Source organism: Amblyomma americanum, chromosome 3 (assembly GCF_052857255.1).
Source record: "Amblyomma americanum isolate KBUSLIRL-KWMA chromosome 3, ASM5285725v1, whole genome shotgun sequence".
In the NCBI taxonomy this organism is placed as follows: domain Eukaryota; kingdom Metazoa; phylum Arthropoda; class Arachnida; order Ixodida; family Ixodidae; genus Amblyomma; species Amblyomma americanum.
The window spans coordinates 166,786,497-166,793,699 of NC_135499.1; positions in this window are offsets into that span (position 1 = coordinate 166,786,497).

Here is a 7,203-nt window from a genome sequence, read left to right on the forward strand (position 1 = left end):
GCGCGGCCGACCAGTCTCCGCGCGTGGGAGGTGGTGAGCGCCGTAAAGAGTAGCGCCACGTGCAGTAACGCGGCGCACAGTTCGATATATCGAGCGACCGGCAGAAATACAGTTCGATATATAGCGCAACTTCCCTAGACTGTTCCACAGGATTTTCAAGTGGATATTCTGTGGGTTCGATATACTCAATAATTCGAAATATCCGGGTTTGACATGTCCGGGCTCAATTGTATACAGAAGGTAGATGGTCCTAATCGTTACACTATAGAGCTAGCTGTCGTTACCTCCACTATGTTTTTGCCTTTCTTGTTCACGCTTACTTCCTTTTGAAGTCAATATGTTTGGTTTGGTTTCAGGGGGTTAAATGTCCCAAAGCGACTCAGGCTATGAAGGACGCCGTAGTGGAGGGCTCCGGACAGTTTCGACCACCTGGGGTTTTGTAACGTGCACTGACGTCGCACAGTACACGGGCCTCTAGCATTTCGCTTCCATCGAAATGCGACCGCCACGGCCGGGATAGAGCCTGCGTCTTTCGGGTCAGCACAACGAGCACCATTACTACTGAGCCACTGAAGTCAAGACGTAAGATGCCCCCCAAACTGAAGTTCTATATACTGAAAGATGATCGAGATTCCAAGTATACCCGCTGCTCATACATGCGATTCCACGAACCTTTGTTTCGCGTATTCGTCCTGCAGCGAATCAATGTATACCTCTGGTCACTTTTATTAGGGTAAATATTTTCACGGCTTGTTTACGACGTCTCTTTCCGGAACCGCGCCTTTATCGCTCACAAGAGGAGACGAACGGCCCAGCGCTATACCTCCAACAGAAACAAGAGAGGCACGGAGAGACGTGCTCGGCGCCTATATACCATGCAGGATAGCCGGCCTCTAGCCCGGACGTGTACATGCGGCAACGCATAAGCACTGCGCACGCACGTGCGCAAACTCTCGCCGCGTCCATCAGGGCCCGTAGATCACGACGGGTACATGCAAGGCGTTTTAGCTCTCGGTGCCTAACTGCGCCGCGCTCCTCCGCCTAGCGCAAGGTGCGCAAACAACAGCGCAGCTAGCAGCCTTAAAGACCTCTCCCACGCCGACGTCATTGGCCGGAGGGCTTGACGACGACGGGTGCTGCGAGAAGGGCCCATGGCTGCGCGGACCGGGCGTCGCTCTTCACGGCGCGACTGTTGAGCGCGCGGAGATGACACGGCAGAGTCAACATAATCACCGAGCTCTCCCTGTTGGGCCTTCTTTGCGCCGAGCTATGTGCTCGTATACGCGTGCCGCCTGGTCGTGATGGTGTGGATCCGCGCGAGGTCTTGTGAGGGGGATCCATCGGGCGACCGGGAACCCAGTTGGATCGATGAGGGCATCGTATTGTTGCCGGGAGTGCCTTGCGTCTGCAGCCATCCCACATGTCATCCTTACTTTAGGCTGTATAGAGCAAGGGCTCTCAAACTGGGTTCCGCAGAACGTTTGGCTTCTTTGGAGTGCTTTTTGAGAGCCCCGAACACCTGAATTCTACGTGCCTTAACCCTAAACTTTTATTGGAGCGAAAGCTCTACTTCGCCTGTACAAAGGTGAAGGTCATGTAGGTAAAAAATTTGACCTTCAAACCAGGAGGAGCGGAGGCTTGGCTCTGACGGCATGCCACGTGACTCGCCACGCCTCGCCGCAGCTGCGTGCGTTAAGCCGACGGCGCTCGCTTGCCTCGTAACTATCGAATCACGTGACTCACTGCGCCTCGCCACAGCTGCGTATGCGGACCCGACGGCAACTCTCGCAACTGCCGGAAATCGCGTGACGCGCCGTTCGCTATATAATAGCGTGTGGCGTGTGCTTACCTTCACACAAAGACATGGATGAGCAACGTGCCGAAACCAGTCCTTCGGCGATGTATCGTCGCCTTCAAGCGGAATCTGAAGATCTTAACGATATGGAAAGGCCTCAGATTGAATAACCATGCTTAACAGAGCTTTCGCTCGTCTTGCCATGTTCAGCCGGGCTGAACCGCAGCTAATTTTTTTTACTCGCCATATTTTGGGACTATTATACTGCAATTGCTTATGACCGTCTGTTTCGCTATGCAGCCAGTCACTGATAATTGTAAATTAGCCATTTTTTTAACGGCTGAGCATCTGCATTCTCTTTGCTGCATGCAGGTCAGGCTGAAAAAGGCGCAAGCCCAGGCGTGCGGGTTCTTCGCCGCCTTGTGAAAGCCATTGTGTCTACTGTGGCTCTCAGCTGCGATGTAGAAATACCAACTCATTCAATCATCATGCAGAATTTAATTGAGCAGATTTGTGCTTAGAACAGCTACGCTGACGATATAACTAACTGCCTGACCAGTTACTATTTAACCATTCAACTTACTGGTAGACTGACCAGTTACTATTTAACCATTCAACTGACTGGCAGACTTACTAGTTACTATTTAACTTATCAACTGACTGGAAGAATGACTAGTTATTGACAACTAATCTACTGACTGGCAGCCTGACTAAATACCATTAACTAACCAGCTGACTGACAGACTGAATAGTTAATTGTTATCAATTACTCCTTTGACTGGCTGACTGACTAGCTATTAATGAACTAATCAACTCACTCACTCACCCACTCACTGGCGGTGTACGGCTAATTTGGGAGAAGCTTATGACCTTGCCTTGAAGTGAACATGTGCTACAGTTAACGACCACAACAGCGACGAAAGGAATAAAGGATCCTATTTCTCTTCACCAAGTCACCCATACAAATCACCGGAAGATGAACGTCAACATCATTGCACAAAACTCGTAGAAGCTATAGGTGAGGTTACAGCAAAACGAAAAGGACAACGAGGTTCACTAATGCTGTCTAGTTGCTGCAAAACATTTACAACTCGCGTGAGAGGTATATAGTTGATTCAATGGTCTTGCAGAGATGTTGCAAGACTTTCGACTTCCTTCTCCTTGTGTTTTTTTTTTTTTGCTAGTCGAAAACTCGCAAGTAGAACAAAAACCTTGTCCTGATTATGCAAGGCAAGAGAGCAAGGAAATAGAGAGATAGGAAGAGAGCACGTGCATACGGAAGACAGTAAAAGAACGCGGGTCCAATAATGTAAATACCAAGCAGCGTATATATAAAAGCCTCGGCGGCCACATTTCACAAGCTCATGGACGGAACGTACGGATGGTGCCATCAGTTATTTTACACCCCCCCCCCCCACCCCCCTTGTTTTTTCTTTCTATTTCTTCGATCGCACGAGACACTGCGCACACATGCATGTAGTATATACTCGCAGGGCACGCGGCACCGACTTTCGCCATATAGACGCAAATTTTCCGAACTAACCCAATAGCTTTCGGCGCATTTCAATCCACGCGTAAGTAAAGCGAACAATATATGCGCGTACGCGGGCGCTCGCTCCATCGCGGAGCGCGCGCTTTCCAGCCTTTGCCCACGCACCAAGAGCTGAGAAAGAAGGTACATAACAGCGTATGAACAATGGCGCGAGAATCGGGCGAAGTGCTATATGCGTGCGCGCCGACGACGTGGCTGCCTGGTTCGCTTTATCTCCTCTGTAGGGCGTTTGCGCGACCGAAAACGTTGCCGCGTACACACACTCGGGGGCACCGCTGCACCATTTGTCAACGGCACCAGTCGTGCTGAAGGAGGCCTGGCGAACATCTATTGACGACGAGACAAGATTTAAGCATCTGCGGCCGTTTCTTCCCCGAAAAGCGGGAGACGGGCCCGGAAACGTTTCTTTTTTTTTTTCGGAACATTCTTCACTCCCTATCGCTGTGCTCCTGACGCGCGGGCCGCCGTGGGTCGCTCCGGGAACGCTTTGCGGGTGAGTGTGCGTCGCAGGAGGACGACAGAAAGACGTGCGTCGAGTGTCTTTTAACATTTTCGCGTGCTTTATCATTCTTTTTTTTTTTTTTTGAGAGGTTGGTTTGGGAGTGCATGGGCATCGAGCGAGCGCGCCTGAAATGCGACGAACCTGATTCACGCTGACAGCCGTTCGCTTGCGAACGCTGCGACAGATGCGGACGTGTGTACGATTTACTCGACGAATATAGCTGTTATGCTCGCACGGCTCGCCTATAAGTACCTCAACCTCCACCATACTCTCGCATCATGCGGAACAACGTAGTAGACGGTTTCCTGCTTCAACTCTTCTATTTGCTGTAGCTATGGGAACCGGGAACAGAACCCTCGACACCGTGCTCAGACACTGGGAAAGCCACTGAGTCAAGTCACTGAGAAAACGTGGTAGATATATAGTTAGGCGAAGTTCAATCAATGTGAAACTTTCGAGAAACGCTGCGTACTGATTAAACGCCACTGGCTACAGCCACGCTGACGGATAAAATGAGGTATATACGTTAAACATTTTTAGATTGCGTGCTCCATCAAAGCTGGATTCCGATATGCGTCGCTTAGAGCATGGGTCGGTTTAGTTGATGTGTGTGGTCAGTGTCGTCGCAGTGTGTGCGACTTTGAATATGCCACCTGTCTACTCTCTTGAAGGCTATAGGCAAAGAAAAAAGTGCACGACATAGAAAAAATATTAATGACTTGGTCAGGCCGCCGTACTTATGTGAATTATGGTGCAAGTGGCATTACAGCGATATCCCTGGCATCGTGGGAGCATCATAAAATACCGGTCCATCCTAAGATGCCTTCTAGTGGGTTCGGCAGCACGTTTAGCATCGTGCAGAGCACGATGCTATACATCGTGCTTTGGTAAAAATGTTGATAAATAACTACCTTGCCTTGATCCCCTAAGAAGCAGCTTTGTCTGTCTAGTGGTGCCACTCAGCCCTGGCATTGCTTTGCCATGCGTTTTACAATCGTTACACGTTGTTTCTTTAGCGTTAAAACTCAGTGGCGATGTGGAGGAAAACCATGGCCCAAATGCCGAGAAAACTGATCAAATTCCTAGAACCATCGCATAAATAAAAGCTTCCCAGACTCTATTATAAACCTGTCTGCAATGCCTGTAAACCTGGATTTCGTAAATAGAGACAGCTGTTGCCTCATTTCAGTCGCACAGTGAAAAGGTACAAAAAGTTGAGGAAGCCTTGAGTGTTATGAGCAATGAGGTATAACAAGTGAATAACAAGTGTGATGATTATAAGAATAATTTGCAAAAACAACAATGTTATCTTAGACATAAAAGAACATGAAAGCGAGAGTACCGTGGTCCTTAAAAAAAAAACAGGTTAACTCTTTCTCTACCGCGCCCATTGACTATTGTTAGCGCCTAACGATGGATGCGAACACCAATTTCAAACGCTACCGTTATTGAACATGCATGGTCTAAACAGAAGTCACTCTGAGAATTCTGCCTCATCATCCGACATCAGTTCAGAAGGCGAAGAAGACGCTAGGAACTAGCAAGGAACATCAGTGGCAGCGCCACAGTTAGTTCCTTGTTTGGTCCCGTTTTGTTCGACTCAGGGGCTAGTTTGAAAAGGATTTGGACGTTACCGATGTTATTTGTCTCACTTACAGGGTTTAAAAATCATTTGGGCAAGATTTGATACCACCTGCGCTGTGAGGGATCCGCACAAACCTTCGTAGGTGTGTGCGAAACAATGACTTTATACGCCAGTGGTCTAAAGTCTGTTTTGCTTTCTAGCCAGAAAACTGTATGAGTTAGAACTTTGATTCTTTTTTTTCGGAAGTATTTGCTATCAGATTTTCTGATTATATGCACATTTCGAAGTTCATTTCAAATTTGTTTCTTTTTATATGCAAGCACATTTTCGCAAGTTAAAAAAATATCTAAAAACCTTCATTTCGCAAAATAAAATTTAATAAGATATGAAACGCTTTATCGAAACTCAAATTATTAAATGTTTGTTTAATTGGCCCCATGATAGGACTAAAATTTAAATCTCGTAGTTCCTGAACGAAAAGAGATTAATGACAGCCGAAAAAATACGGCTATTTTTCCCACTGGAAGTGAAGAGTTAAGGATAAACTATTTAAAGACCTTGTAAGTGTTGAAGTTAGATAGACTAAGCGTATTCACCGCATTTGAAAAAGAAACGCGAATCGTGCATGCCCTGTCATACGTAAACGATTACATGATTCCGCAGAAAGATAAAAATCCTTCGAGACTGTTTCAAACTATCCGCATGGTGAAATAATCAAGAAGCTAGGGAAATCATCCAAAACAAATCACGAAAATGGTGACAAGGTGGCTCTAGTTTTTAGTAAATTGAAAACAAATGACAATTTGCATATATGGATGCCACCGAGAACAAGCGAGGGCTCCTATTGTTGATGCGCTCACCGAATGTTAGTTCTAATAGCTGAAACTTTGCTGCAGTCTAGCATACACGACTCAAAAATAGTTTCCAGCGTTTACGTTTTAATCCGTTCATATCGTTATGGGTGCGCAGGCGATGTACCGATTGCTATAAAACACAACCTTCCTTTCCAGGAATAATGTGCATACAGAACCATGAAAATGTCTAGTGCTCTGTTAGCGTTCGAGGCAATAAGGTATTAGTGCGCGGTAATATAGACCGCCGAATTCACCAGTTGATTATCTTCTACCGTTACATGTCTTCTTTCATAGCTGAGTTAACGCGCTCACTAAACGGATCCTAAAAGGTGATTTCAGTTTACCAGGTATCGACTGGACAGATTTAACGATCTGAAAGACGTAAATAAATAACTGCAAAGAGCTTTTGGATATATTCTCGACAGTTGTAAAAGAGCCAACACCTATATTACGATCAGCCATTATCAGTAATAGTCAAGCTTTTCCGTCCTGAAATTACTGTGGAACACAGAATTTCGGGTCATAAATTGCCTTTTCTCACTTTCGTCCCCCCCCCCCCCCCCCCCCCCCCCGCCTTTATACTGATCGCAATTACGGCAACTTTTCCGTTGTGTTTAAAAATTACAAGGAAGGTGAAGTCGGAATTACAGATTACACTGGATGGATGAAATTCCCGACAGTTTTTCTTCCTCTCCAGCTTCCCGGAATGCCAATAATCCATGACTGCAAGTAGTAAAGCAGTGATGACACAGTGCGAGACATAATTTTCTCCCTACAAGAATAAAATTAAGAAAAAGGAAAACACCATGAATCACACGCAGAACCCTTCACTTGAAACGACAATCGCAGCGAATGCATGAAAGGAAGCAAAATTTTAAAAATATCTGCGACCTTGCCCGGAAACTAAATCCGGAA